This window comes from Plectrocnemia conspersa, unplaced genomic scaffold (genome assembly GCF_051122295.1).
Source record: "Plectrocnemia conspersa isolate PC_06_02 unplaced genomic scaffold, ASM5112229v1 ptg000010l, whole genome shotgun sequence".
Classification (NCBI taxonomy): domain Eukaryota; kingdom Metazoa; phylum Arthropoda; class Insecta; order Trichoptera; family Polycentropodidae; genus Plectrocnemia; species Plectrocnemia conspersa.
Window position 1 is genome coordinate 531,370 of NW_028277174.1, and position 15,320 is coordinate 546,689.

Below are 15,320 nucleotides of genomic sequence, written 5' to 3' on the forward strand. Positions count from 1 at the left end.
GTTCAATTTTGTCAAAAAGGTCTCTATACATGAAATGTTTAGAAGCCTAAAGTTCATCAGAATAAAATATAAAAAATATATATTTTTGCTTGAAAACAAGCGATGTATCAGTTCGATCGTACCCCCATACTAGCCATTTTGAGACTTTCGGAAGAGTTAACGCTCTTAACTGTTTGGTTTCGAAGATAAAAATTTAAATTTTGAGTATCGCATAGAACTAACGTGCAGGCACTATACGTTATGTTTAAAAAAAATATATAAAATTTTTTTTCAAAATGGCAGCTAATGTAAAAATTCAAAGTGTCATAACTTTGCTAAATAAAATCCTACTAAAAAATGTCTAATGCAAAAAGTGTTTTGAATTTTAATTTGCATATAAAAGCAATTTTTAATTATTTTTTTTTTAATAAAAACCGAGTCTTACCATATATTGACCGAGACCTCGAACGAGCTTTTATGCGACTCTGCATATAGTTAATGCTCGTACGAGGTTTCTATTTAAGAAATAGACTTGAATTTTTAATACAAAATAGAGCTTTCGACTATACTTACGATACTATAAAAAAAAATTAAAAATTAAAAAATAAAAGTATTTTTTTTTCAAAACACGTTTAGTGTGATGAGTCGATCGACCTAACATTCATACGCTCATAAGATTTTCAATATAGTTAAGGTCAGTGTGAGCTTATTTATACATATTTAAATTTCAATTTTTGTGACAGTATAGAATTCTTAAGCATCCTGTGTATGTTTGTTAGCAAAATCCATTTTGTCAATTTTTTGCAAAATGGCGACAAGTATTGAAATTCAATCACTTATAACTCAGTAGTGTTCAATTTTGTCAAAAAGGTCTCTATACATGAAATGTTTAGAAGCCTAAAGTTCATCAGAATAAAATAAAAAAAATATATATTTTTGCTTGAAAACAAGCGATGTATCAGTTCGATCGTACCCCCATACTAGCCATTTTGAGACTTTCGGAAGAGTTAACGCTCTTAACTGTTTGGTTTCGAAGATAAAAATTTAAATTTTGAGTATCGCATAGAACTAACGTGCAGGCACTATACGTTATGTTTAAAAAAAATATATAAAAATTTTTTTCAAAATGGCAGCTAATGTAAAAATTCAAAGTGTCATAACTTTGCTAAATGAAATCCTACTAAAAAATGTCTAATGCAAAAAGTGTTTGGAATTTTAATTTGCATATAAAAGCAATTTTTAATTATTTTTTTTTTAATAAAAACCGAGTCTTACCATATATTGACCGAGACCTCGAACGAGCTTTTATGCGACTCTGCATATAGTTAATGCTCGTACGAGGTTTCTATTTAAGAAATAGACTTGAATTTTTAATACAAAATAGAGCTTTTGACTATACTTACGATACTATAAAAAAAAATTAAAAATTAAAAAATAAAAGTATTTTTTTTTCAAAACACGTTTAGTGTGATGAGTCGATCGACCTAACATTCATACGCTCATAAGATTTTCAATATAGTTAAGGTCAGTGTGAGCTTATTTATACATATTTAAATTTCAATTTTTGTGACAGTATAGAATTCTTAAGCATCCTGTGTATGTTTGTTAGCAAAATCCATTTTGTCAATTTTTTGCAAAATGGCGACAAGTATTGAAATTCAATCACTTATAACTCAGTAGTGTTCAATTTTGTCAAAAAGGTCTCTATACATGAAATGTTTAGAAGCCTAAAGTTCATCAGAATAAAATAAAAAAAATATATATTTTTGCTTGAAAACAAGCGATGTATCAGTTCGATCGTACCCCCATACTAGCCATTTTGAGACTTTCGGAAGAGTTAACGCTCTTAACTGTTTGGTTTCGAAGATAAAAATTTAAATTTTGAGTATCGCATAGAACTAACGTGCAGGCACTATACGTTATGTTTAAAAAAAATATATAAAAATTTTTTTCAAAATGGCAGCTAATGTAAAAATTCAAAGTGTCATAACTTTGCTAAATGAAATCCTACTAAAAAATGTCTAATGCAAAAAGTGTTTGGAATTTTAATTTGCATATAAAAGCAATTTTTAATTATTTTTTTTTTATTAAAAACCGAGTCTTACCATATATTGACCGAGACCTCGAACGAGCTTTTATGCGACTCTGCATATAGTTAATGCTCGTACGAGGTTTCTATTTAAAAAATAGACTTGAATTTTTAATACAAAATAGAGCTTTCGACTATACTTACGATACTATAAAAAAAAATTAAAAATTAAAAAATAAAAGTATTTTTTTTTCAAAACACGTTTAGTGTGATGAGTCGATCGACCTAACATTCATACGCTCATAAGATTTTCAATATAGTTAAGGTCAGTGTGAGCTTATTTATACATATTTAAATTTCAATTTTTGTGACAGTATAGAATTCTTAAGCATCCTGTGTATGTTTGTTAGCAAAATCCATTTTGTCAATTTTTTGCAAAATGGCGACAAATATTGAAATTCAATCACTTATAACTCAGTAGTGTTCAATTTTGTCAAAAAGGTCTCTATACATGAAATGTTTAGAAGCCTAAAGTTCATCAGAATAAAATAAAAAAAATATATATTTTTGCTTGAAAACAAGCGATGTATCAGTTCGATCGTACCCCCATACTAGCCATTTTGAGACTTTCGGAAGAGTTAACGCTCTTAACTGTTTGGTTTCGAAGATAAAAATTTAAATTTTGAGTATCGCATAGAACTAACGTGCAGGCACTATACGTTATGTTTAAAAAAAATATATAAAATTTTTTTTCAAAATGGCAGCTAATGTAAAAATTCAAAGTGTCATAACTTTGCTAAATGAAATCCTACTAAAAAATGTCTAATGCAAAAAGTGTTTGGAATTTTAATTTGCATATAAAAGCAATTTTTAATTATTTTTTTTTTAATAAAAACCGAGTCTTACCATATATTGACCGAGACCTCGAACGAGCTTTTATGCGACTCTGCATATAGTTAATGCTCGTACGAGGTTTCTATTTAAGAAATAGACTTGAATTTTTAATACAAAATAGAGCTTTCGACTATACTTACGATACTATAAAAAAAAATTAAAAATTAAAAAATAAAAGTATTTTTTTTTCAAAACACGTTTAGTGTGATGAGTCGATCGACCTACCATTCATACGCTCATAAGATTTTCAATATAGTTAAGGTCAGTGTGAGCTTATTTATACATATTTAAATTTAAATTTTTGTGACAGTATAGAATTCTTAAGCACCCTGTGTATGTTTGTTAGCAAAATCCATTTTGTCAATTTTTTGCAAAATGGCGACAAGTATTGAAATTCAATCACTTATAACTCAGTAGTGTTAATTTTGTCAAAAAGGTCTCTATACATGAAATGTTTAGAAGCCTAAAGTTCATCAGAATAAAATATAAAAAATATATATTTTTGCTTGAAAACAAGCGATGTATCAGTTCGAATGTACCCCCATACTAGCCATTTTGAGACTTTCGGAAGAGTTAACGCTCTTAACTGTTTGGTTTGGAAGATAAAAATTTAAATTTTGAGTATCGCATAGAACTAACGTGCAGGCACTATACGTTATGTTTAAAAAAAATATATAAAATTTTTTTTCAAAATGGCAGCTAATGTAAAAATTCAAAGTGTCATAACTTTGCTAAATGAAATCCTACTAAAAAATGTCTAATGCAAAAAGTGTTTGGAATTTTAATTTGCATATAAAAGCAATTTTTAATTATTTTTTTTTTAATAAAAACCGAGTCTTACCATATATTGACCGAGACCTCGAACGAGCTTTTATGCGACTCTGCATATAGTTAATGCTCGTACGAGGTTTCTATTTAAGAAATAGACTTGAATTTTTAATACAAAATAGAGCTTTCGACTATACTTACGATACTATAAAAAAAAATTAAAAATTAAAAAATAAAAGTATTTTTTTTTCAAAACACGTTTAGTGTGATGAGTCGATCGACCTACCATTCATACGCTCATAAGATTTTCAATATAGTTAAGGTCAGTGTGAGCTTATTTATACATATTTAAATTTAAATTTTTGTGACAGTATAGAATTCTTAAGCACCCTGTGTATGTTTGTTAGCAAAATCCATTTTGTCAATTTTTTGCAAAATGGCGACAAGTATTGAAATTCAATCACTTATAACTCAGTAGTGTTCAATTTTGTCAAAAAGGTCTCTATACATGAAATGTTTAGAAGCCTAAAGTTCATCAGAATAAAATATAAAAAATATATATTTTTGCTTGAAAACAAGCGATGTATCAGTTCGAATGTACCCCCATACTAGCCATTTTGAGACTTTCGGAAGAGTTAACGCTCTTAACTGTTTGGTTTGGAAGATAAAAATTTAAATTTTGAGTATCGCATAGAACTAACGTGCAGGCACTATACGTTATGTTTAAAAAAAATATATAAAATTTTTTTTCAAAATGGCAGCTAATGTAAAAATTCAAAGTGTCATAACTTTGCTAAATGAAATCCTACTAAAAAATGTCTAATGCAAAAAGTGTTTGGAATTTTAATTTGCATATAAAAGCAATTTTTAATTATTTTTTTTTTAATAAAAACCGAGTCTTACCATATATTGACCGAGACCTCGAACGAGCTTTTATGCGACTCTGCATATAGTTAATGCTCGTACGAGGTTTCTATTTAAGAAATAGACTTGAATTTTTAATACAAAATAGAGCTTTCGACTATACTTACGATACTATAAAAAAAAATTAAAAATTAAAAAATAAAAGTATTTTTTTTTCAAAACACGTTTAGTGTGATGAGTCGATCGACCTAACATTCATACGCTCATAAGATTTTCAATATAGTTAAGGTCAGTGTGAGCTTATTTATACATATTTAAATTTCAATTTTTGTGACAGTATAGAATTCTTAAGCATCCTGTGTATGTTTGTTAGCAAAATCCATTTTGTCAATTTTTTGCAAAATGGCGACAAGTATTGAAATTCAATCACTTATAACTCAGTAGTGTTCAATTTTGTCAAAAAGGTCTCTATACATGAAATGTTTAGAAGCCTAAAGTTCATCAGAATAAAATAAAAAAAATATATATTTTTGCTTGAAAACAAGCGATGTATCAGTTCGATCGTACCCCCATACTAGCCATTTTGAGACTTTCGGAAGAGTTAACGCTCTTAACTGTTTGGTTTCGAAGATAAAAATTTAAATTTTGAGTATCGCATAGAACTAACGTGCAGGCACTATACGTTATGTTTAAAAAAAATATATAAAATTTTTTTTCAAAATGGCAGCTAATGTAAAAATTCAAAGTGTCATAACTTTGCTAAATAAAATCCTACTAAAAAATGTCTAATGCAAAAAGTGTTTGGAATTTTAATTTGCATATAAAAGCAATTTTTAATTATTTTTTTTTTAATAAAAACCGAGTCTTACCATATATTGACCGAGACCTCGAACGAGCTTTTATGCGACTCTGCATATAGTTAATGCTCGTACGAGGTTTCTATTTAAGAAATAGACTTGAATTTTTAATACAAAATAGAGCTTTCGACTATACTTACGATACTATAAAAAAAAATTAAAAATTAAAAAATAAAAGTATTTTTTTTTCAAAACACGTTTAATGTGATGAGTCGATCGACCTAACATTCATACGCTCATAAGATTTTCAATATAGTTAAGGTCAGTGTGAGCTTATTTATACATATTTAAATTTCAATTTTTGTGACAGTATAGAATTCTTAAGCATCCTGTGTATGTTTGTTAGCAAAATCCATTTTGTCAATTTTTTGCAAAATGGCGACAAGTATTGAAATTCAATCACTTATAACTCAGTAGTGTTCAATTTTGTCAAAAAGGTCTCTATACATGAAATGTTTAGAAGCCTAAAGTTCATCAGAATAAAATAAAAAAAATATATATTTTTGCTTGAAAACAAGCGATGTATCAGTTCGATCGTACCCCCATACTAGCCATTTTGAGACTTTCGGAAGAGTTAACGCTCTTAACTGTTTGGTTTCGAAGATAAAAATTTAAATTTTGAGTATCGCATAGAACTAACGTGCAGGCACTATACGTTATGTTTAAAAAAAATTTATAAAATTTTTTTTCAAAATGGCAGCTAATGTAAAAATTCAAAGTGTCATAACTTTGCTAAATGAAATCCTACTAAAAAATGTCTAATGCCAAAAGTGTTTGGAATTTTAATTTGCATATAAAAGCAATTTTTAATTATTTTTTTTTTAATAAAAACCGAGTCTTACCATATATTGACCGAGACCTCGAACGAGCTTTTATGCGACTCTGCATATAGTTAATGCTCGTACGAGGTTTCTATTAAAGAAATAGACTTGAATTTTTAATACAAAATAGAGCTTTCGACTATACTTACGATACTATAAAAAAAAATTAAAAATTAAAAAATAAAAGTATTTTTTTTTCAAAACACGTTTAGTGTGATGAGTCGATCGACCTAACATTCATACGCTCATAAGATTTTCAATATAGTTAAGGTCAGTGTGAGCTTATTTATACATATTTAAATTTCAATTTTTGTGACAGTATAGAATTCTTAAGCATCCTGTGTATGTTTGTTAGCAAAATCCATTTTGTCAATTTTTTGCAAAATGGCGACAAGTATTGAAATTCAATCACTTATAACTCAGTAGTGTTCAATTTTGTCAAAAAGGTCTCTATACATGAAATGTTTAGAAGCCTAAAGTTCATCAGAATAAAATAAAAAAAATATATATTTTTGCTTGAAAACAAGCGATGTATCAGTTCGATCGTACCCCCATACTAGCCATTTTGAGACTTTCGGAAGAGTTAACGCTCTTAACTGTTTGGTTTCGAAGATAAAAATTTAAATTTTGAGTATCGCATAGAACTAACGTGCAGGCACTATACGTTATGTTTAAAAAAAATATATAAAATTTTTTTTCAAAATGGCAGCTAATGTAAAAATTCAAAGTGTCATAACTTTGCTAAATGAAATCCTACTAAAAAATGTCTAATGCAAAAAGTGTTTGGAATTTTAATTTGCATATAAAAGCAATTTTTAATTATTTTTTTTTTAATAAAAACCGAGTCTTACTATATATTGACCGAGACCTCGAACGAGCTTTTATGCGACTCTGCATATAGTTAATGCTCGTACGAGGTTTCTATTTAAGAAATAGACTTGAATTTTTAATACAAAATAGAGCTTTCGACTATACTTACGATACTATAAAAAAAAATTAAAAATTAAAAAATAAAAGTATTTTTTTTTCAAAACACGTTTAGTGTGATGAGTCGATCGACCTACCATTCATACGCTCATAAGATTTTCAATATAGTTAAGGTCAGTGTGAGCTTATTTATACATATTTAAATTTCAATTTTTGTGACAGTATAGAATTCTTAAGCATCCTGTGTATGTTTGTTAGCAAAATCCATTTTGTCAATTTTTTGCAAAATGGCGACAAGTATTGAAATTCAATCACTTATAACTCAGTAGTGTTCAATTTTGTCAAAAAGGTCTCTATACATGAAATGTTTAGAAGCCTAAAGTTCATCAGAATAAAATATAAAAAATATATATTTTTGCTTGAAAACAAGCGATGTATCAGTTCGATCGTACCCCCATACTAGCCATTTTAAGACTTTCGGAAGAGTTAACGCTCTTAACTGTTTGGTTTCGAAGATAAAAATTTAAATTTTAAGTATCGCATAGAACTAACGTGCAGGCACTATACGTTATGTTTAAAAAAAATATATAAAATTTTTTTTTTAAAATGGCAGCTAATGTAAAAATTCAAAGTGTCATAACTTTGCTAAATGAAATCCTACTAAAAAATGTCTAATGCAAAAAGTGTTTGGAATTTTAATTTGCATATAAAAGCAATTTTTAATTATTTTTTTTTTATTAAAAACCGAGTCTTACCATATATTGACCGAGACCTCGAACGAGCTTTTATGCGACTCTGCATATAGTTAATGCTCGTACGAGGTTTCTATTTAAGAAATTGACTTGAATTTTTAATACAAAATAGAGCTTTCGACTATACTTACGATACTATAAAAAAAAATTTAAAATTAAAAAATAAAAGTATTTTTTTTTCAAAACACGTTTAGTGTGATGAGTCGATCGACCTAACATTCATACGCTCATAAGATTTTCAATATAGTTAAGGTCAGTGTGAGCTTATTTATACATATTTAAATTTCAATTTTTGTGACAGTATAGAATTCTTAAGCATCCTGTGTATGTTTGTTAGCAAAATCCATTTTGTCAATTTTTTGCAAAATGGCGACAAGTATTGAAATTCAATCACTTATAACTCAGTAGTGTTCAATTTTGTCAAAAAGGTCTCTATACATGAAATGTTTAGAAGCCTAAAGTTCATCAGAATAAAATAAAAAAAATATATATTTTTGCTTGAAAACAAGCGATGTATCAGTTCGATCGTACCCCCATACTAGCCATTTTGAGACTTTCGGAAGAGTTAACGCTCTTAACTGTTTGGTTTCGAAGATAAAAATTTAAATTTTGAGTATCGCATAGAACTAACGTGCAGGCACTATACGTTATGTTTAAAAAAAATATATAAAAATTTTCTTCAAAATGGCAGCTAATGTAAAAATTCAAAGTGTCATAACTTTGCTAAATGAAATCCTACTAAAAAATGTCTAATGCAAAAAGTGTTTGGAATTTTAATTTGCATATAAAAGCAATTTTTAATTTTTTTTTTTTTAATAAAAACCGAGTCTTACCATATATTGACCGAGACCTGGAACGAGCTTTTATGCGACTCTGCATATAGAGAATGCTCGTACGAGGTTTCTATTTAAGAAATAGACTTGAATTTTTATTACAAAATAGAGCTTTCGACTATACTTACGATACTATAAAAAAAAATTAAAAATTAAAAAATAAAAGTATTTTTTTTTCAAAACACGTTTAGTGTGATGAGTCGATCGACCTAACATTCATACGCTCATAAGATTTTCAATATAGTTAAGGTCAGTGTGAGCTTATTTATACATATTTAAATTTCAATTTTTGTGACAGTATAGAATTCTTAAGCATCCTGTGTATGTTTGTTAGCAAAATCCATTTTGTCAATTTTTTGCAAAATGGCGACAAGTATTGAAATTCAATCACTTATAACTCAGTAGTGTTCAATTTTATCAAAAAGGTCTCTATACATGAAATGTTTAGAAGCCTAAAGTTCATCAGAATAAAATAAAAAAAATATATATTTTTGCTTGAAAACAAGCGATGTATCAGTTCGATCGTACCCCCATACTAGCCATTTTGAGACTTTCGGAAGAGTTAACGCTCTTAACTGTTTGGTTTCGAAGATAAAAATTTAATTTTTGAGTATCGCATAGAACTAACGTGCAGGCACTATACGTTATGTTTAAAAAAAATATATAAAATTTTTTTTCAAAATGGCAGCTAATGTAAAAAGTCAAAGTGTCATAACTTTGCTAAATGAAATCCTACTAAAAAATGTCTAATGCAAAAAGTGTTTGGAATTTTAATTTGCATATAAAAGCAATTTTTAATTATTTTTTTTTTAATAAAAACCGAGTCTTACCATATATTGACCGAGACCTCGAACGAGCTTTTATGCGACTCTGCATATAGTTAATGCTCGTACGAGGTTTCTATTTAAGAAATTGACTTGAATTTTTAATACAAAATAGAGCTTTCGACTATACTTACGATACTATAAAAAAAAATTTAAAATTAAAAAATAAAAGTATTTTTTTTTCAAAACACGTTTAGTGTGATGAGTCGATCGACCTAACATTCATACGCTCATAAGATTTTCAATATAGTTAAGGTCAGTGTGAGCTTATTTATACATATTTAAATTTCAATTTTTGTGACAGTATAGAATTCTTAAGCATCCTGTGTATGTTTGTTAGCAAAATCCATTTTGTCAATTTTTTGCAAAATGGCGACAAGTATTGAAATTCAATCACTTATAACTCAGTAGTGTTCAATTTTGTCAAAAAGGTCTCTATACATGAAATGTTTAGAAGCCTAAAGTTCATCAGAATAAAATAAAAAAAATATATATTTTTGCTTGAAAACAAGCGATGTATCAGTTCGATCGTACCCCCATACTAGCCATTTTGAGACTTTCGGAAGAGTTAACGCTCTTAACTGTTTGGTTTCGAAGATAAAAATTTAAATTTTGAGTATCGCATAGAACTAACGTGCAGGCACTATACGTTATGTTTAAAAAAAATATATAAAAATTTTCTTCAAAATGGCAGCTAATGTAAAAATTCAAAGTGTCATAACTTTGCTAAATGAAATCCTACTAAAAAATGTCTAATGCAAAAAGTGTTTGGAATTTTAATTTGCATATAAAAGCAATTTTTAATTTTTTTTTTTTTAATAAAAACCGAGTCTTACCATATATTGACCGAGACCTGGAACGAGCTTTTATGCGACTCTGCATATAGAGAATGCTCGTACGAGGTTTCTATTTAAGAAATAGACTTGAATTTTTATTACAAAATAGAGCTTTCGACTATACTTACGATACTATAAAAAAAAATTAAAAATTAAAAAATAAAAGTATTTTTTTTTCAAAACACGTTTAGTGTGATGAGTCGATCGACCTAACATTCATACGCTCATAAGATTTTCAATATAGTTAAGGTCAGTGTGAGCTTATTTATACATATTTAAATTTCAATTTTTGTGACAGTATAGAATTCTTAAGCATCCTGTGTATGTTTGTTAGCAAAATCCATTTTGTCAATTTTTTGCAAAATGGCGACAAGTATTGAAATTCAATCACTTATAACTCAGTAGTGTTCAATTTTATCAAAAAGGTCTCTATACATGAAATGTTTAGAAGCCTAAAGTTCATCAGAATAAAATAAAAAAAATATATATTTTTGCTTGAAAACAAGCGATGTATCAGTTCGATCGTACCCCCATACTAGCCATTTTGAGACTTTCGGAAGAGTTAACGCTCTTAACTGTTTGGTTTCGAAGATAAAAATTTAAATTTTGAGTATCGCATAGAACTAACGTGCAGGCACTATACGTTATGTTTAAAAAAAATATATAAAATTTTTTTTCAAAATGGCAGCTAATGTAAAAAGTCAAAGTGTCATAACTTTGCTAAATGAAATCCTACTAAAAAATGTCTAATGCAAAAAGTGTTTGGAATTTTAATTTGCATATAAAAGCAATTTTTAATTATTTTTTTTTTAATAAAAACCGAGTCTTACCATATATTGACCGAGACCTCGAACGAGCTTTTATGCGACTCTGCATATAGTTAATGCTCGTACGAGGTTTCTATTTAAGAAATAGACTTGAATTTTTAATACAAAATAGAGCTTTCGACTATACTTACGATACTATAAAAAAAAATTTAAAATTAAAAAATAAAAGTATTTTTTTTTCAAAACACGTTTAGTGTGATGAGTCGATCGACCTACCATTCATACGCTCATAAGATTTTCAATATAGTTAAGGTCAGTGTGAGCTTATTTATACATATTTAAATTTCAATTTTTGTGACAGTATAGAATTCTTAAGCATCCTGTGTATGTTTGTTAGCAAAATCCATTTTGTCAATTTTTTGCAAAATGGCGACAAGTATTGAAATTCAATCACTTATAACTCAGTAGTGTTCAATTTTGTCAAAAAGGTCTCTATACATGAAATGTTTAGAAGCCTAAAGTTCATCAGAATAAAATATAAAAAATATATATTTTTGCTTGAAAACAAGCGATGTATCAGTTCGATCGTACCCCCATACTAGCCATTTTGAGACTTTCGGAAGAGTTAACGCTCTTAACTGTTTGGTTTCGAAGATAAAAATTTAAATTTTGAGTATCGCATAGAACTAACGTGCAGGCACTATACGTTATGTTTAAAAAAAATATATAAAATTTTTTTTCAAAATGGCAGCTAATGTAAAAATTCAAAGTGTCATAACTTTGCTAAATAAAATCCTACTAAAAAATGTCTAATGCAAAAAGTGTTTGGAATTTTAATTTGCATATAAAAGCAATTTTTTATTATTTTTTTTTTAATAAAAACCGAGTCTTACCATATATTGACCGAGACCTCGAACGAGCTTTTATGCGACTCTGCATATAGTTAATGCTCGTACGAGGTTTCTATTTAAGAAATAGACTTGAATTTTTAATACAAAATAGAGCTTTCGACTATACTTACGATACTATAAAAAAAAATTAAAAATTAAAAAATAAAAGTATTTTTTTTTCAAAACACGTTTAATGTGATGAGTCGATCGACCTAACATTCATACGCTCATAAGATTTTCAATATAGTTAAGGTCAGTGTGAGCTTATTTATACATATTTAAATTTCAATTTTTGTGACAGTATAGAATTCTTAAGCATCCTGTGTATGTTTGTTAGCAAAATCCATTTTGTCAATTTTTTGCAAAATGGCGACAAGTATTGAAATTCAATCACTTATAACTCAGTAGTGTTCAATTTTGTCAAAAAGGTCTCTATACATGAAATGTTTAGAAGCCTAAAGTTCATCAGAATAAAATAAAAAAAATATATATTTTTGCTTGAAAACAAGCGATGTATCAGTTCGATCGTACCCCCATACTAGCCATTTTGAGACTTTCGGAAGAGTTAACGCTCTTAACTGTTTGGTTTCGAAGATAAAAATTTAAATTTTGAGTATCGCATAGAACTAACGTGCAGGCACTATACGTTATGTTTAAAAAAAATTTATAAAATTTTTTTTCAAAATGGCAGCTAATGTAAAAATTCAAAGTGTCATAACTTTGCTAAATGAAATCCTACTAAAAAATGTCTAATGCAAAAAGTGTTTGGAATTTTAATTTGCATATAAAAGCAATTTTTAATTATTTTTTTTTTAATAAAAACCGAGTCTTACCATATATTGACCGAGACCTCGAACGAGCTTTTATGCGACTCTGCATATAGTTAATGCTCGTACGAGGTTTCTATTTAAGAAATAGACTTGAATTTTTAATACAAAATAGAGCTTTCGACTATACTTACGATACTATAAAAAAAAATTAAAAATTAAAAAATAAAAGTATTTTTTTTTCAAAACACGTTTAGTGTGATGAGTCGATCGACCTACCATTCATACGCTCATAAAATTTTCAATATAGTTAAGGTCAGTGTGAGCTTATTTATACATATTTAAATTTCAATTTTTGTGACAGTATAGAATTCTTAAGCATCCTGTGTATGTTTGTTAGCAAAATCCATTTTGTCAATTTTTTGCAAAATGGCGACAAGTATTGAAATTCAATCACTTATAACTCAGTAGTGTTCAATTTTGTCAAAAAGGTCTCTATACATGAAATGTTTAGAAGCCTAAAGTTCATCAGAATAAAATATAAAAAATATATATTTTTGCTTGAAAACAAGCGATGTATCAGTTCGATCGTACCCCCATACTAGCCATTTTAAGACTTTCGGAAGAGTTAACGCTCTTAACTGTTTGGTTTCGAAGATAAAAATTTAAATTTTAAGTATCGCATAGAACTAACGTGCAGGCACTATACGTTATGTTTAAAAAAAATATATAAAATTTTTTTTCAAAATGGCAGCTAATGTAAAAATTCAAAGTGTCATAACTTTGCTAAATGAAATCCTACTAAAAAATGTCTAATGCAAAAAGTGTTTGGAATTTTAATTTGCATATAAAAGCAATTTTTAATTATTTTTTTTTTAATAAAAACCGAGTCTTACCATATATTGACCGAGACCTCGAACGAGCTTTTATGCGACTCTGCATATAGTTAATGCTCGTACGAGGTTTCTATTTAAGAAATTGACTTGAATTTTTAATACAAAATAGAGCTTTCGACTATACTTACGATACTATAAAAAAAAATTTAAAATTAAAAAATAAAAGTATTTTTTTTTCAAAACACGTTTAGTGTGATGAGTCGATCGACCTAACATTCATACGCTCATAAGATTTTCAATATAGTTAAGGTCAGTGTGAGCTTATTTATACATATTTAAATTTCAATTTTTGTGACAGTATAGAATTCTTAAGCATCCTGTGTATGTTTGTTAGCAAAATCCATTTTGTCAATTTTTTGCAAAATGGCGACAAGTATTGAAATTCAATCACTTATAACTCAGTAGTGTTCAATTTTGTCAAAAAGGTCTCTATACATGAAATGTTTAGAAGCCTAAAGTTCATCAGAATAAAATAAAAAAAATATATATTTTTGCTTGAAAACAAGCGATGTATCAGTTCGATCGTACCCCCATACTAGCCATTTTGAGACTTTCGGAAGAGTTAACGCTCTTAACTGTTTGGTTTCGAAGATAAAAATTTAAATTTTGAGTATCGCATAGAACTAACGTGCAGGCACTATACGTTATGTTTAAAAAAAATATATAAAATTTTTTTTCAAAATGGCAGCTAATGTAAAAATTCAAAGTGTCATAACTTTGCTAAATGAAATCCTACTAAAAAATGTCTAATGCAAAAAGTGTTTGGAATTTTAATTTGCATATAAAAGCAATTTTTAATTATTTTTTTTTTAATAAAAACCGAGTCTTACCATATATTGACCGAGACCTCGAACGAGCTTTTATGCGACTCTGCATATAGTTAATGCTCGTACGAGGTTTCTATTTAAGAAATTGACTTGAATTTTTAATACAAAATAGAGCTTTCGACTATACTTACGATACTATAAAAAAAAATTTAAAATTAAAAAATAAAAGTATTTTTTTTTCAAAACACGTTTAGTGTGATGAGTCGATCGACCTAACATTCATACGCTCATAAGATTTTCAATATAGTTAAGGTCAGTGTGAGCTTATTTATACATATTTAAATTTCAATTTTTGTGACAGTATAGAATTCTTAAGCATCCTGTGTATGTTTGTTAGCAAAATCCATTTTGTCAATTTTTTGCAAAATGGCGACAAGTATTGAAATTCAATCACTTATAACTCAGTAGTGTTCAATTTTGTCAAAAAGGTCTCTATACATGAAATGTTTAGAAGCCTAAAGTTCATCAGAATAAAATAAAAAAAATATATATTTTTGCTTGAAAACAAGCGATGTATCAGTTCGATCGTACCCCCATACTAGCCATTTTGAGACTTTCGGAAGAGTTAACGCTCTTAACTGTTTGGTTTCGAAGATAAAAATTTAAATTTTGAGTATCGCATAGAACTAACGTGCAGGCACTATACGTTATGTTTAAAAAAAATATATAAAAATTTTCTTCAAAATGGCAGCTAATGTAAAAATTCAAAGTGTCATAACTTTGCTAAATGAAATCCTACTAAAAAATGTCTAATGCAAAAAGTGTTTGGAATTTTAATTTGCATATAAA